The sequence below is a fragment of the Ascaphus truei genome, chromosome 3 (assembly GCF_040206685.1).
Source record: "Ascaphus truei isolate aAscTru1 chromosome 3, aAscTru1.hap1, whole genome shotgun sequence".
Lineage (NCBI taxonomy): Eukaryota > Metazoa > Chordata > Amphibia > Anura > Ascaphidae > Ascaphus > Ascaphus truei.
In genome coordinates this window covers 407,243,130-407,261,421 of record NC_134485.1, presented here as the reverse complement: position 1 = coordinate 407,261,421, position 18,292 = coordinate 407,243,130, and the positions used below count along the sequence as shown (strand labels likewise).

Genomic DNA, 18,292 nt, shown 5'->3' with positions numbered 1-18,292 from the left:
CTTGGTTAGGATGCAGAGAGGACGTTGAGAGAGCTGGAAACTGAGAGCCTCAAAAGACTACCGGTAGATTGTTTCAGGTTTGAGGAGGGTCTGAGGAAACGAAGAAGCAGCTAAGTGATGGGACTCGCCAACCAAATGACAGTTATATATGATGTTACCCCCAAAAAATGCTCAGGGGGAATGCCTCAGAGTACATTGTGGGATAGTCGACTATCACCAGAATACACCTGTCCCTTCGCAGAGGCTTCTAAAGGTCCTACCAGATCTACCCCAATTCTTTCAAAGGGGATGAAAACATTCTTTCTACAGAGGAGTTTCTCTGGGCTCAACGTGGGGCTGAGTTCCCCTAGAAAGAAAGGAGGAGAGACCGTGCTGAAGCAGGGACGTCTGCTCCAAAGGACTAAGATAAGCAAAACCCTTATTATTGTATGCAGAGACGGTGTTACACTGTCATATGCCAGGGCATGTTTTTAGCTTGGGAACCAGCTTAGCTGGCCATGCAGTTAGTCAGATGGGGGAGCCGCCGACTGGCCATATTTGGAGACACTAGCCAACACAACAATTTTGCTGAACACAGATATAAGGAGATCGCAAGAGTGTGGACAATTATCTACAAATTGACATTGGGGACAATGCTATGCCTAAATCATTTAGTCACAAGGGAGAAACCCCTAACACAGATCTCCCTACACTGTACACGGGGAACCGCAACCGCAACAGCAGGGATAAAATCAAAGTTGGCACCCCATATAGTCTGATCCTGAAGTGGAGGAATTAAATGATATCATAACCTCCAGGATCCCACCGCTGCCCTGGGTCTCCCTGACAGAACTGTAGAACATTGCATAGTCTTTCCCCTTTAACTATGTGGCCCTGAAACAGTTGCCCTATATCCCGATTTTAAAACATTGGTTTAAAGGGGCAGTTCATCAAGATGTAGAAGCAGGGATGAATTGCATTGATACCTAGAGAAACCTCCAGTAGATTTACACAGATTAAGAACACGACTCCAAATGGGAGATAGGCACAGGATATAATAGTTGGGGATTGTGGAAAGATTGGAAGATTGTCACTTTTTTTTTTTGTATGAAGCTCTATATGCTGAGGTTGCAGCTAGTTCAGATAAAATAGTAATCTAGTTACATTGGCTCATAGTTTATTGAGGTTATATAAAGTTAGTGAGGAGGTCGACACTGTTTACGGTTAGTTAACAATGGTACAGAGCCCATTAAAGATAAAGATCAGGAATGTAGTGTGTAAAGCTTTTCGAGAGATTAGGAGTGACCAAATGAAGACGTAGTTTAATTCATGGAATATAGGTATAGATGCTTTACAAACGTATAGGTCGGTATTCTTAAAAGCCTGGCTCGAGGGGAGTCTACGGCGGACAATATATATGCTATGGGGAGCATGATATGCTCATTAAAATATACTTCAGGAAGGTGGATATACAAGTAAAATCTAAAAGGTTTGGAAGTCATCACGTCCAGTAATAGGCTGAAGTGCCTTACCGGGTGGAACACCCCAAGTCCTGATATCTTTATTATGATGTACTTTGGGTATTGTTCTGGATTTTTCAATTGAGGTTTTTCATGATGGTAATAAATTCATGTAAATGTGCCGGAGGCGGAGGAAAGGTGGAGCTACCCCGGCTGTTCGCATGCGCCTTATAGTAGCTCACATGGGTCTTAACCATGTTACCAATCAAGACCCTTGGGTTCCTAGGATTTGGGGTCACTGGACCTTCTTTTTGGATTGCCCAGTTGAAAGGCCAATCCCAGGGGCAGCTGAATCAGGGTCACGTTTGACCATATCTGATTCACTCAATTTTTCTCGTTTCTTTTTACCCCTTCCTGTCACTAAGGGTGTTTTTTTTTTTTTTTTGTCTTTCCTTCCCTTACATGCAGAAAGTTATTTCTCTTGCAAAAACTCTCCTCCTTTTTTTTTCCCCTACCAGGTGGGGGGCTCCCTGTGTAGTCTCTGTCTTTTGGCTCCAGTTTGTAAGCAGTCGACCATTGAAGTCTGAATGTCAGTAAATATAATATCTCATAGTGTAAAGCAGTGGTGCGCAAACTGGTGGGCGCGAGATGATCTGCGGGGGGCGTGGGTTTTAGGGGCCCCGTGCGCTTCCCGAAGGAATCATGTTCTTGGAGAGTGCTATGTTTGTTTTCTGTGATTGTGGATGTGAGTCCATGGCCATGCCCCCCCCCCCCCCCCAACCACCCATCATCAAAATCTCCAAGTGTATGTATCGCTGTGAAAAAATTTCTTTCAGTTAACAAGGTGCGGACTCATTCAGTTCAGGTTGTTTTAAGTAGACAGGCCAATACATTAAGCCTTTATGGGCATTGTGGATGGGCCAAGAGGAACATTCTATACATGATTTAAAGTTAGGTCCAGAGTGAATCAGTTTGGGGTTTTACTAAGTAATATTAACAAGGCAATTTAATTACTAAACATGTCAGATGAGTCTGCTCCTCCACCCAGTATTGGGTGTTCCTGAAAAATGTTAGGCTAATAAATTCACTTTACAGGCATTACTCGTGTGTTAGCAGTGGTCTTTATCAGGGACAAATTTGTTGTTCCCTTGAAGAATGCTCCCAGCATTGGCTATCCAATCTCAATACATCTTTGGTAACATTCTATAGTGATGCCTCGCTCCTCCATATAATTGTTGTATTTTTTAATCTGAAAAATGTCCCTAATTCCTACTCATACATTGGGCAGAAAAGATAATGCTATTTATGATTAAACTTCAGACTAATATGGTTTTTATAAAAGTGGAGGACCATGAGATGTTCTCCTTTTTGACTACTCCAGCAAAGTATTGATGGCTGTCAGAACACTGTAACTGCTATGAAAACTGGCTCCATCCAGTAAGTGTGAGGAGGTAGCAGAGTAACTCATGGATGTCTGATGGGGTAGCAGGCTTCTTATTTATGAGGCGGCTCCAGTGTGCCTCTGGGTGTGTGACACGGCAGCAGGACATGGTCGTGTGATTGGACTGCAGAGTGTCCCAACGGATGCAAAATGGACAGTGTGTGTGAGGGGCAGCAGGGTGCCTGTAACATATTAAAGTGAAAATATAAAATGCAAATAGCTGTTGGCTGGTGTGTCTACCTGATCCTGGTCTTACCTCCAAAGTGTAAAGTATCTTGCACTGTTTTTGGATTTGCACATGGAGGTTGGTGTATTTGTATCTGCGTATTTTTATATTTTGTATGCTGCTAGTTTTTATTTTGGAATTGAACAAATGATTTTTGTGGAGAACTGGTGCACCCAGCCTCCCTTTTTTCTTTTCTTTCCTCTTTAATGTGGATTTATTTGATGGTTGATGCACAGAACAGAGGGATTACCCTTGAAATATTTGGATACAATTTTTCTTCATTTCTGAACATTTGCTCATTAGATGGGTGCAAATAAATGTCCCACCTTTCAATATATATCAAATATATCACGGTCCGGTTCTTTTCTCAATTTATTCAACGACAATAGAAAACATATTTTACTGCATCATTTCAGTAAGTTGCATCATTGAGGCATATAGAATTTTTAGTTATAGAGTTGAGAATCCTTAGCTTGGCTGTTAAATGATTCTGAATTCTTTAACTCCATTCTTTAAATCCACTCTTTATACATTTTAGCAGTCTCCTGTTTTTTTCACGGTCAGCCCAATATTCTTAGTCACTCATCAATGTTTAAACCAATATTCCTTTATTTTAGCAATATGTACGTTGATTTAGAAGACACTCTTTGTTCTGTCACTAAGTAACTATAGAATTGGCTATTCATTATCTTTTAAGACCAATCTCTATTTAACTAACCTTTGATTCCAAACTCAAGACCATATACTATTCAACTCAAAACTAAGACATTAGACATTGATGGAAATTAATAAAACAAGAGATTCTTAAATCACATAAAACATTTCTATATCTGCCTGTCTTAAGACTGATTTATCTTATCTTTGCAGAGGCAGCTAATCATTTTCCAATATAATTTCTAACTTAGTACTAAATTACTTATTTTAACTTGTTACATGCCGAATATATATGTATATAGACAATATAGCATCTTTTATTATTTAGGCTTGAAATCGTCCTATCTTCACTTTCATGTGCAGTTTTTGGTGTGCCCGCATAACGTGCTCTAGTTCTTTGTTATGGTGCCCGTAGCAGTTTGCGGGGGAAAACAGTGATGTTGCCTGGCTACCTACAGTAGAAATGTGGTTACCACCGCATCACCTAATTTTTATTTTGAAAAGCTGCCCCTGCCACTTAACTGCTATCACTGCTTGCTATGGCTGCTGTAGGTGTTAAGGCTGGACTGCAATGGCGGCAGGAAAGCTGTAAATCGCCATTGAAGTCTTACAAGTTACATACTATTATGTCATGTTTGATCTCTTGTGCCATATTTTCTACACAGTGCTACTGAATTCCATAAGACACTTTCCAGCAAGGCTCTTTATGGCTAATGCAAGTAAATGTACTATAGGTAAGGTGACCATTTGTCCCGGTTTTGCTGGGACAGTCCCGGTTTTTTCATTCCTGTCCAGGTTGCCGGTCCGTCCCGGTTTTGGGCCTGGGTTCCTGTAGCAGGATGCAGTGGCACGCGGGCGGTGAGGAGAAGATGCGGTAGCAGGTGAGGATTTGCAGAATGCCGGGGGGGGGTTGGCCTTTTGGAGAATGCTGGTCACCCGCAGGGGATTGGTTGAAGGTTGCCGGGGGCGGGTCTTTGTAGGATGCCGGGCCACAGGGGATTGGTTGGAGGTCGGAGGAAGCCGGCGCGGGGCTTTGCAGGATGCCGGGCCGCAGGGGACTGGTTGGAGGACAGAGCACACTGAGCTGCTTCCTTCTCAGAGCAGGTAGAGTGTGTGTGTGTGTCTCTCTCTCTGTGTGTGTGTGTGTGTGTGGGGGGGGGGGGGAGGGGTCAGTGGCTATGTGTGTGTGTGTGGGGGGGGGGGTCAGTGGCTCTGTGTGTGTGGGGGGGTCAGTGGTTCTGTGTGGGTCAGTGGCTCTGTGTGTGGGGGTCAATGGCTGTGTGTGTGTGTGGGGGAAGTCAGTGGCTGTGTGTGTGGATCAGTGGCTCTGTGGGTCAGTGTGTGTGGTTGTGTGTGTGTGGGGGTCAATGGCTGTGTGTGTGTGGGGCTCTGTGTGGCACTGTGTGTGGGTCATGACAACGGGACGCATTATGGCGCCGAGGCATCACGTGATGCCACATTGTCATGGCAACATGTCACCGCCTGATGTCAGTGTCTCGTTGTCATGGCAACGGGGTGCATCATGTGATGTAATTTGTTTTATAAATAATTTTTTAATGTGTCCTGGTTTTTCATTTTGAAAATCTGGTCACCCTAACTATAGGGTGTCTTCCGACAGGAATGTTGCAGTAACACATTTTATTAAATGGAAGTCCCTTGAATGTTCTGTAAGGTGCTGCATTAAGCCTTCTGGAGTTGCTCTGCTTTATCATTCATACATACATACATACATACATACATACCCTTTATACTTTGGTGCAGTTAAAGAAACAGGAGACACATACACTCTTGGGTAGGATGCAGAGAGGACGTTGAGAGAGCTGGAAACTGAGAGCCTCAAAAAACTACCGGTAGATTGTTTCAGGTTTGAGGAGGGTCTGAGGAAATGAAGAAGCAGCTAAGTGATGGGACTCACCAACCAAATGACAGTTATATATGATGTTACCCCCAAAAAATGTTTTTTTTTTTGTTTGTTTTTTGGACTGCGGGTTTAGAAACTTTACTTCCCGCTCCATAAGCTCTTACAACCACAACTGTAGTCATTCATAGTCACGTCTACTGGGCATCTTGCCTGTATGTAGTTTGTATTCCTTGTACATCTATTTCAGGGCTAAATTGTCTGAAGGGTTGATCTTACTGCGTTTAAAATTTAGTGTAAAATAAATATTGACTGTAGGGTTATGCAATAGGATTTTGGAAGCAAAAAATGTTTTAACCTTTGAGGCTACCACTACAATGCCGAGTAATCCATCCGGGCAACAACGGGATTAACATACAACATAATAGCACTGACATATTGCTACTAGAAAAAGTTCCTTATCGCTGTGTTAACACTTTCGATGTAGCTTTAGTGAATAGGGGCAATAAATAAAATTGGCATTGCATACCTCTAACACCAACACCTTCATTCATCAACTTTGAATGAAATCCCCCCCCTACCCCCTTACACTCAATCACACACATACTGTAGTCGCAACTATAGATCAATTTTGTGTGCATATTGTCTCAACTGAAAAAATATTCAGCACCAAATTTAGGATCTAATACAAATGCAATTTGATGGTGAAATAAATTGATAATTAATAATGTCCTACCAGGTAATTGGCTCTAAATAGCCCCTTATAAATAGTTCTCGTTATGCACCATCCAGACTCTTGCGTTCTTCTCAAGGATGTCTTCTTTCTACCCCCTTTGTATCTAAAGCCCTCTCCCGCCTTAAACCTTTCTCACTTTCTGCCCCACACCTCTGGAATGCCCTTCCCCTCAGTACCCGACTAGCACCCTCTCTATCCACTTTTAAGACCCACCTTAAGACACACTTGCTTAAAGAAGCATATAAATAGCACTGTGGATATTCTGGACACATGATATAAAGCTTGGCCCCCTGCAGACGCACTTACCAGAACTCCCTCCTAATGTCTCTGTACGTTCTCCCTACCAATTAGACTGTAAGCTCCTCGGGGCAGGGACTCCTCTTCCGAAATGTTACTAAAGCACTTATTCCCATGATCTGTTATTTATATTATCTGTTCTTTATTTGATTACCACATGTATTACTACTGTGAAGCGCTATGTACATTAATGGCGCTATATAAATAAAGACATACAATACAATACAATTAAGAGACAGGAATTTTGTAATGGAAGTAGTGAGCAGATTCTAATTGGGCAAAATCGATGATCTTTTATAACTGGAGTGAGCTCTTCTGTGTTTTTTGTGTGTGTGTGTGTGTGTGTGTGTGTGTAGAGCGCAGGGGTCTGTGGAGCTGAATCATGTTCATTTCAGCTCGGGGGATCCCCTGGTTCCTGAGCTCCTTTACCTCTTGAAGGTGTTGCAGTTCCCTGCTGGGAAAAATCAAAATGGAGGTTTAAATCTCCCTCGGCACATGGGCCAATAGAAAGCCGCGACATCATCCATCGCAGCTTCCTACTGGCGGGAGATTTAAGAACCAGAAAGTCATCATCATCTACGGAGGTATCTTGGGAAACCGAAGGTACCCGGAGCTGCAATTAGTGCGCTTCAGCTGCAGGGACCCCCTGCTTTAAAGCCATTGAATGTAATGATCCTTTAATGTCATGTATCACCCCTATTCGCCCCCCCACCCTCCCTACCTAAGGGATAGGGTGTACATGGAAAATGATGGGGTTAGCAACAGTCTCTGTGGTTGTGACCGGGTTTAGACCTGTTCAAAGGGGGCTATTAGCTCAGCGGTTCCTTAATTCTGCTCAGGGTTTGTTGGTGAGTTCGTGCCGGCTTGTAGTAGGGAATGGTGACCAAAAGAGGGCGCCAGGAACTTTGTAACTTGTCCACATAGAACTAGCAGCGCAGTCCTGGATAACCAGGACTGGTTTTCAGCACACAGAAACAAATGTCAATCAGTCTCTCTCACTGGCGAGTCATGTAGTGGCTCACTCTCTCCTAGAGACTCTTGCCCTGCCAGGTCACAGATCCAGACCCTTGTCCAGAAATCACTGGCAGTCCACCCCAGTGCCCTTAGTAGCCCTGAGGATGAAACTATTCCCTACAGCCGTGTACATACTTCTCAGCACCTTTTCTAAGGGGCCCCTAAACATTGGGATACAGTCCCTATGCTGGTAATAACAAAAGATGGTCTGCTGCTTCTTACCTGCCCCACAGGCTAGCATAGCCTGGAGACCTCCCGGGTGGTAACTGGAGTATGGGGTGTGATGGTTCCCCTGAAGGTCAGGGAATAAATTGGGTGGGTCCCCATCTCTATACCTAGGACGTGGCCAATACTCTGCCCCAGTAACTAGGCAGAATAACTGTAGCCAAGTGATCACACCATAGGCACGTGACACTCTAGCTACGTCTAGAAAAACACAGGGCCAGACATGTACATAGGGAAATGCAACATTATAATATAGTAACAGTGATTTATAACTGCTCACATGTCTGTCCCTGTGAGGACTGTTAACCCTGGCACTGCCTGCAGCTACCAGGGCTGACATGCAGGGCAAGGGAATTTTTAACAGGGTGCTACAGACACTACAAGGCCGCGCTTACAGTCCTGGCGACGTCGCGGCAAAAGAAGTTTACTTAAGCCGTCGCGTGTGCTTATAGTAGGGACAGCGAGACAGCTTGGTCGCGATCGCTGGAAGTCAATGAAAAATTATTTATTTTTTTGGCGACTGCTGTGTGACGCCAGCGGGCACGTGAGCGGTTAAGCCAATGAGGACGAACCGCTCATGGCCACACCCCCGGTCACCGTCTCTGCCTCCTAGACTATAGGCAAAAAACGCTGCTTCAATGGCAACGGATGACGTCACTGTGTCGCCGTCGCCAGGACTATAAGCGCAGACAACATATTTGCTACACATAGCCTCTGAATAACAGCACTAAATAGTGTTTCTGCAATGTTTGGTATTATTTGTTGTTTTTATAAGTATTTTACTCGTTGGGCTCAATCTTTCTGATGCAAATTTAAAGTTGTCAAATATAAATAAGCTGAGTGACATTAAAAGCAGGTGGACTTTCCTAATTTAGTGAACCCACATGGCTTTGGTTTGAAGCTTATTTGCAGGGACAAGATGATGTTTCACTCAATTAATGTTCACATTGAACACCAGATGATGGCCAGTGTTGGGACAGGAAAAAACAGCAATTTATTGTTTTTCTTTTCCTAATTTAAAACATGCTGAGCAGCTGGGGAGGAGGCATGAAAGTCTGGACTACATTCTGTACACCGCAGCAAAGTATGGGACTGCTACAGTATGTAACCACTCTGGGGCTATAGGGGCCTGCAATGCATTCCAAGGTCACCTTCTACCAGGTGGCAATTTTTGCAGAAAGGGAAGTTCTCCCGGCAACTGAAGCATGCAGCTAATAAACATGTTTCATGACTTGGGACATCATTCTTTGTACATTTCAAACTTTTTCAGGGCCACCTCATTATATATGCACTGTTCTAGCATAAAACAATTAGTGATATCTCATATTGTTCCTATACTTTGATTTCACATACAGTAAATAAAATTACCACTTGTGGGTATATTTGCATGTCTGACAGGTCTGCAACCCTTTCATTCCCCATTTTCGCTTATTAATCCATGCTTCCACTGCAGTCAGGGATTCTGGGTAATGATATGCAAACGTGGAGGGTTTTTGTCCCATTTTTTTTTTACCCCATAACGGGCCTGTAACTTGGGAAGCAGGGGGTCCCCGGGCCTGAAATCAATGTGGTTCACCTCCGGAGACCCCCTGCTACAATACTGTGTTGTTAAAATAAAAGACCCGCGATCACCTGTTAGAGGCGCGCAGGTAGAGTGACTGATTCAGTCTATCTCTTACTGCACGTCTCTTACAGACAGGTAGAACCCGGTAGGATTCAAACGCAGGGACTCCCGCTGTGTTAATCCGATGGGCTATTACAGCTGCTGTGGACCATCTCGAGGGGTTTTTGATGGGAATCTCCGTTTTTCCCAAGATGTGGTCGAATGCCGGTGGCTGCATCTGTAGTACAGAACTGATTTTATTAAAAAAAACAAAAAAACACATGCAGAATATTGCTTGATATGAGTTCTTCAGTATTAGGTGATATCTTTTTTTATTGGACTAACAATTTATGTCATAGGACAAGAGTTCTCCTCTCTTCTTCAGGTCAAGCAATACTGATATACACAGGAATCTATTGCTAAAACAGTGTAGAGAGGAAAAAAAAACAGATATGTACTGTAGATAAGGTAGGGTGTTAAAAGTGTTTGAAGCCAGGGGATGGTGACAAGGAAAGGTGGGGAGGGGGAGGAATGCTGGAGGGGGGTGAGGGGGAGAGAAAGTGTGGATAAGAATAGGGAGAAGGTACCTCATGAAAACGAGCAGTATAGCCATTGCGCATGCGCGAACCGCCAGATAATAAATAAATAATAATCGTAGCAGCTCACAGTATCATCAAACGCACGCTGCCACACTTAGAGTATGAATAAACATCATACTATTGTTAAACTAATGACAGAGCACATAGCATGTTAAGCAGATAATTTGTTTGAAAAGGCTGCTTTGTCAAATGGCTAATTAAAGTTCTCTACAATACATTTTTTTGATATTTTCACTGAGTGTGCTGTCTCTTTTTTGCCACGTGGTCCTGGGACTCTGGAACTGCCTGGTAAGGAGCCTATATATATTTATTCTCCTTGTGGGATAAGCACCTACTTCTTATATGTGAGTGCCATCTGTTTTTCTCTCATGTGTATATATGTATATATGTGTATATATGTATGTGTATATGTGTCAAAAGGAGTGCTAGTGGGCGTGGCTAAATGTATACAACAAGAAACAAACAAAGATGCCCAAAGCTACTTCCAATGTGAAAAAAATACACAGTGAGATACCTATATATTCTCTTGAAAATGAGATGTAAATGTACAGGCATACCCCGTATTAACGTACGCAATGGGACCAGAGCATGTATGTAAAGCGAAAATGTACTTAAAGTGAAGCACTACCTTTCTCCACTTATCGATGCATGTTCTGTACTGCAATCGTCATATACGTGCATAACTGATGTAAATAACGCATTTGTAACAGGCTCTATAGTCTCCCTGCTTGCGCACAGCTTCGTTACAGGTAGGGAGCCGGTATTGCTGTTCAGGACGTGCTGACAGGCGCATGCGCGAGCTGCTGTTTGCCTATTGGGCGATATGTATGTGTGTATGTGTGTGTGTGTATATATATGTCTATATGTCTATATGTCTATATGTCTATATGTCTATATGTCTATATGTCTATATGTCTATATGTCTATATGGCTATATTTGTGTGTGTATATATGTATATATGGCTATATTTGTGTGTGTATATATGTATATATGGCTATATTTGTGTGTGTGTGTATATATGTATATATGGCTATATTTGTGTGTGTGTGTATATATGTATATATGGCTATATTTGTGTGTGTGTGTGTATATATGTATATATGGCTATATTTGTGTGTGTGTGTATATATGTATATATGGCTATATTTGTGTGTGTGTGTGTATATATGTATATATGGCTATATTTGTGTGTGTGTGTGTATATATGTATATATGGCTATATTTGTGTGTGTGTGTATATATGTATATATGGCTATATTTGTGTGTGTGTGTATATATGTATATATGGCTATATTTGTGTGTGTGTGTATATATGGCTATATTTGTGTGTGTGTGTATATATGTATATATGGCTATATTTGTGTGTGTGTGTATATATGGCTATATTTGTGTGTGTGTGTATATATGTATATATGGCTATATTTGTGTGTGTGTGTATATATATATATATATATATATATATATATATATATATATATATATATATATATATATATATATATGTTGACAAATCACCAAAAAATCTACTCGCCACACAAAAAAAATCTACTCGCCACCTAGTACCAAACGTGTGCTGCTTGGGCCAATATTTACTCGCCCGGGGGTTAAATCCACTCGCCCGGGGCGAGCAAATGTATAGGTTTGTCGAACACTGTGTATATATATATATATATATGTGTGTGTGTGTGTGTGTATATATATAATGTGTGTGTGTGTGTGTATATATATATATATATATATATATATATATATATATATGTTAGTGAATCACTGTATTTGGATGGATATTTCATTATATACAGTAGGACAGCAGGTTCCAACCTTTTTTTTTGGTTAAGGAACCCTATGTCAAATTCTGAGGAACCCCAACCCTCTCTAATAGCGTCTCTGAAATCAGATGCATTGTAAGGGTTCCCAACCATCTCTAATATTGCGTCTGAAATCAGATGCATTGTAAGGGTTCCCAACCATCTCTAATATTGCGTCTGAAATCAGATTCATTGTAAGGGTTCCCAACCATCTCTAGTAGTGCGTCTGAGATCAGATACATTGTAAGGAACTTCAACCCTCTCTAATAATGTGTCTGAGATCAGATGCATTGTAAATTCTTCTGTATTTGATCTAATTTTAAAATGACCTGAAAATTACAGGTAACCCTTTAGTGATGCCCGAGGAACCCAAGTTTTTCTAGGAACTCTGGTTGAAAAACACTGATATAGGTTCACAAATTTTATTATTTCAACAGTATGGTTATTGTAAATAATATGAGACAAATACATTATATTTATTAGAATTAGTTATAAATAATAAAAATACGCAAGTATGTCATCATTCAAATTGTTTAAAAGTATTCAATGCAATGCTTATGTAGTCCCCTTTCCCCCGTGTCTAGGGACGCTACCAGGTGCTTTATCTGGATAGCTTACAGGAGGCCTGATTCTCCGCTGGAGGGAGCCTGGGGTGACCTATTCACTTACACACATACAGCGCCTCCACGCAGTGCGATAGCCCCGTTCCAAGACAATATAACAAGTAAATACACCAGGTATGATATAACAGTATTTACTAGCACGTACTTTTAATAACAGATCAATCACACTTTGGAACAACACAATATATGTATATACACTGGAGTAGTTTCCCCACAGTACTTAGGGGTGCGGTAGCACCAGAGCCCTAGTGTCCGTCCCACCATGTCAATCCCCTATCCCCAGTGTAAGGCATAGCGTTAGCCTGTGGATTGTTGGTGCACTTATTGGTATACCTGCCCAGGGGCTCCAGCACCCGGGTGTCAATAAATAAGGCTGCGTCCCCACTGGCGCTGAGCGCGTGGTGCTTGCCGAGGTTCCTTCTTCCAATATGAATTCTGACGTCCCTGCTCACGCAACGCGAGCTCGTGCATGGGCACAAACGCTCTCCCAAGCTCGGCGCTTGGGGAAACACAAATTTGAGATTGAATCACGCTAAGCAGAGGAAAGTCCACACAGAACACAGTCACACACACATTACACACCCAAATAGCCCTGAACCATGCCCCCCGCTTGCAAAATTAGGCAGGACACCCAGCGCTCATTCTTTGAGAGTTGGTGACGTCACCAAATCTCAAGCATGAGTGCGGTCAGCGCCAGCAGGGACGCAGCCTATCACACACGCGATCAGTCTGTTACAACGAAGCCGTCCGCCTCTGCGTGAGGTGGACTATTGCCGGAGCGTCCCACCTTTAGATAGTCTCTAGCAGGGGTGGTGGTCTGATCCCAGACCACGGTCTTGCACACCGCATGGTGTCCGTCACTGGTGTGCTGTACCGTCACGGTGCTGACTACTGGGGAAGTGTCTATCTAGGGGCCTTCCCTGCAGCAGCCACAAGCTGAGGGTGATCGGGGCCTATGGGGCAAAACTAGGCCTAGTCCAGGGAAGCACTGCCCCCAGGACACTACCTCTCTGTTCTCCCTCTGGGTCCCGTTTGACTAGCATGGTCCAAGCGCGCCAAATGTCCTACTTGTGGCAAGGAACTCCTTGCAGCCCTATTGGCTGTGCTCCGGCATGTGATGCGCACCCCTGATGGATGATGGGGCTTGTAGTCCCCACGGAGCCCAATACTTGTAATGGCCGCCGCTCGTGCTTCACTGCGCATGCGTTCGCTTCCCCATGGCCGCCAGGGCTCTAGTACCTCTCTGCGCACATTCAAGTACTCCAACGACCCGGTCGTCCGGCAACAACCTCCCTGCCTTGCCGCACTCGCCTTACCAGCAGCGGAGGTAAGGGGGACACGTGGGCCAAGGTGGGGAACCAGGCTATACTTAAAAATTAATTTCAAACCACGAATAGTGCGTGTCATATGTATGAAGCCCTAGACATATGATCCACATCTTGTGGAGGTTTGCACTACTTTTAGCACTAAAACGTAAATACACAATACAAATTCAGACATGAGCTTAGCACATGAACTCCATGGTGTGCAAGTAGGTAAGAATTCACGTAATGGGGTCAGGCACTCCGTTACGTCATTCCTGCAGAGTGTTTGTTTTGTGGGGGGGAGGGGGTGGTGATCATGTCCTGTGTTCGAATGGCAAACAATTTGTTCAAAGTGCTGTTCTCTTCTAAGACAGAGATACAAACTAGAGCTCTACTCACAAGTTTATAATGCAATGCTCCATTTAATGTGACAGCCAAGAACAGTGGGAAGACAACGTTTCAGGCCCCATATGGACCTTTCATCACCTGATGAAAGTAGAGGAGACCTGTACTTTGAAGAAATTATTTGTCCGTGTTGTGTTGGCTGCGTTGTGTTGGGAAACTGTTTCCCACACTTTGGAATTGTACTGTGTTCCAATCGAGAACACAACACGATCTGTTATGCATGGGAAAGGAAGAGGACTCTTCCGTTTCTGAGTTAAGGGGCGCCACGATCATGTGAACGCTCTAAGCACCAAAAGGATTAATTACCAAAGTATGAATGAGTAGTGGATTGTGGTGCTTGGATAGAACGACAGGTTCCAAATGATTGAAAGGCTGGGGTAGTTGCGAAATCTATATGGAGTTACAACAAAGGAATAGCAATTATTGGGCAGAAAAATGCATGATAACAAAAAGAGCTAGTTAAAGTATTTATAAGTTAGTTCGCAAACAGAAACTGGAAAATGCTGGTTTTAAAGTTTTGTTTTTTTTTATCATGGCCTGGCAAAAAAAAGGTGCAACATTGTCTAGGATGGCACAGGTAATTGGAAAACGTTCACCAAGTTTTCATGGAGGTTGAGAAAATGGTTGGCTAAAATAATTTAAATCATTCTAAGCATATCGCAATGAAAGGTGTAATGCTCAGATAAAAGGGCACATTGACATGTGAAAGTGTTGTGTGTCAATGTTGGTCAGTAATTCAGAACAATGCACAATGTTGCCATTGTATTAACATCTAAAATCAGTATTCTTTCTGTAAAGTATGTCAATTTTCCACCTGTTTTTAGCGACAGGGCATGGGCTGTAAGGTATTTCATGGTGTCTCAAGGTGTGTTGCGGCATAGCACTGCTTAGCATATAGGGCAATTAAACGAGGTACAAGACATATAAATATAAAAAATAATAGGGGAGATTCCAGCTTGGGAAGATCACCTAATACACAGTTTAATCTGTGATACTCCCTATGCTAGTAATGCTTGGGCACTGACCATATCGCCCCTAATTATTCTAACAAACATTTACCCTAATTAATATAAGTAAAGTGTAGTCTGGGTTTTAGACCATTACAGGATGTGTTACAGCCTTTCTCAGACATTTTATAATTATTTTACTGTTGGTGTCGGCTGGTTGTCTTTTACCTGCATTCATAATGCCTTCAGCAACAAACCTTTTTTTGTTTTATTGGGGTGGGTAAAGAAAGGAAAAAAGGGAGGGTGGTGGGGATGCTACATTGATTTTATAACCTCAAGGCATTCTATGTTGACCCTTTTTATTACTTATATCTGCGTACTCTGATTCTCTGACTTTCCCATCCACGTATCATGGGGCACCATCACAACAATACACATAACATCCAGGATCTCCTCCTATCGTCTGTCATACCCTAAATATATTACTGGTACCTTTTTTTTTGTTTGCCTAATATCTGGGCCATCTATACCTATTGCACTCAGCCAGGGGTCCCAGGTCTCCAAGAATCACTCTCCTGAGTCCCTGAGACAGGCCATCAATATTTTCATAGCTCAAAATTTGGCGATAATCTACTTAAGACGGGGAGTCTGCCTTTTTCTATGCAGCTACGATTTTAGGGGTGGGGAGATGGGGAGGGAGAGAGATGGGGATGGGGGCGAGAGAGAGGGGGGTGGGGAGGGATGAGGAGGGAGGGAGAGAGATGGATATGAGGTCACTGCAAGAGACGTAAGCTTAGTGTCATCTACTCATAGGCCATTGCTAGAGGAAATATTTTTAAAGTGGAAGTGCAACAAACCTTGTTTTGAATTTCCCCAGAATTTGCTATTCTATATCTTCAAAGCACGATTTTCCTTGTGTTCTTTTACTCTGAAAAACACTTAATCTTTACATGTCCAGTTGAAATTTACGGCAAATATCAGCAAAATTAAAGGTAACAAAAAAACATGTGATTTCTTTTATTTATTTATAAAATATTTTACCTGGAAGTAATACATTGATAGTTACCTCTCATTTTCAAGTATGTCCTGGGCACAGAGTTAAAATGACAAAATACATGGTTACAAATACATTGTTACATTAAGTGTTATACAATGTTTCTTTTTGTTTACATTTGCACAAACTAAAGTCAACAGTTCTTCGAAGTGGTAGGAATAAATGTCCAAAAGGATCTGGTGCTCAGAAAACAACCTACTCTGTCAGCAATAAGAATAAACCGTATATGAAATCCAGAACCTCCTTTCCAGAGGATGAGTGTAATGTATATAGAGATAACACTTTATAGGGAGAATAGCGCCATGTGGGGTCGCACCACATATTGTCAGGATAGACGTTGGGTCCCGCTCCCGTAGCGACACGCATGAAGCGCGGCAGACCTGGCACCCTGTCGTCGGACGCGGGGTGGTCTCCGAACTCAGGAGGGCTCTTTCTCGAGGTCAAACTCAGGAGGAAATACAGCGGAGAGAGACCATAGTGCAGACCAATAAAACTTTATCACAATAAAAATGCTAAACGAAATGTACTCACAATGTTTACAAATGTACTAGGCACATAAAAGTACAGCAATGGATCTAACACCAGGGAGGTGGTATCCAAGCCGTCTCCCTTTGATACTCCCGCAACTGGATGGCGTCGATGGCGGCTGACGTCACATCTGTCGATGGCCTGACAGCTTCCGGTTTGCGCAGGAGATCCTGCATACCTTCTGTTCCTTAAATTTCGCTCTTATATGCTCAGCCAGCCCTCTGACAAACTGGCTGAGCATAAGATTTCATTCCATACGAAGTGCTTACTGTAATCCTTGCCTTGTACCTTGCCTTGAACCTTGCATCTGCTGTTCTTGTTTCGCTCCTTGTCAGGCCATGGCTAGTACCTGGACCCTGACCATCTCTGCTCCTGACCACGGCAAGTACTTACGACAATCCGCAGCTCCCTAACCCCCGACCACGGCAAATACCTACGACAATCCGGACCTCTCCAACCCCGTCCTGGCTAACTACTACCAATCTGCACTCCAGACGCTCTCACGCGGCTGGAGGTCGGTTTATTCTCAATCCCCACCTCAGCCTCGCGGTCACGTTCTCTTTGTGGTGAGCACCCATTACACATATATAGAGAACTGGCACAATAAGCATCTCCTATAATAAAGAAATTGAAATGTGTCACATAATTCAAGGTGGTTCCTAAACGGGTTAACTCACATATTTTCCTGAGTGCCCATTGTCCATCCTTGTGATCAGTGGAGGTTCTTCCCTGTGTGCAATCCGCAGCGGTAGAAATCAGTAGAGAGAAAGAGGTGGAAATGTGGAGCACCACCAACATCCAGCAGGGTAGAAAAAATGATCGCGGGGTCGCCCATGAAAAATATATTTTATTAGGTCACGTAACCACCAACGCATTTCACGCACACTGCGGGTTTTTTTAACCTCGTTGGTGGTTATATGTGATCTAATAAATATTTTTTTTATGGGAGACCCCTCTTGATAATTTTTTCTACGCTGCTGGATGTTGGTGGTGCTTCAAAGTAGCAGAAATGTATTTAGGAACATATTCGTCCACAAAGGCTGTCAGTTAATTCAGGAAATCTGCAAGATTAAGTATAGTCACCCTGGATATCCCTGTAACCTCAATGGGTGCAAGACACTTTTTCCCACTCTGAAGCTGGATGTCGTATTTTCAAGATCCTGCAGCTGATTGCCCAGTTTGAGTGCAATATATGCCTGTTTCATTCATCCAATTTGTGAGTGCATCTTTTACCATTCTACTAGATGGTGCATACAGTATTACATAGGATTGCAATATTTGTGTTTCTTTTATAGCTTGCATGTGGTTCCTGAGAGTTGTACTCCAATTGTTGTGTATGTGTGTATATATATATGTATATATATGTATATATATATATATATATATATATATATATATATATATATATGTATATATATATATATATATATGTATATATATATGTATATATATATGTATATATATATATATATGTATATATATGTATATATATATATATATGTATATATATGTATATATATATATATATGT

General features: G+C 42.5%; 1 long non-coding RNA gene across 1 annotated transcript in view; it reads right to left on the bottom strand.

The window, feature by feature from the left end:
• Positions 1-4,571: 4,571 nt before the first annotated feature.
• The window catches only part of LOC142491176 (uncharacterized), a 29,401-nt gene continuing 15,680 nt past the window's right edge, over positions 4,572-18,292 (bottom strand). The window contains exons 2-3 of the long non-coding RNA XR_012800328.1: positions 5,503-5,637; positions 4,572-4,818 (exon numbers count right to left, since the gene is read on the bottom strand). This is a non-coding gene — a long non-coding RNA (uncharacterized LOC142491176). The remainder of the gene's footprint in view (positions 4,819-5,502; positions 5,638-18,292) is intronic.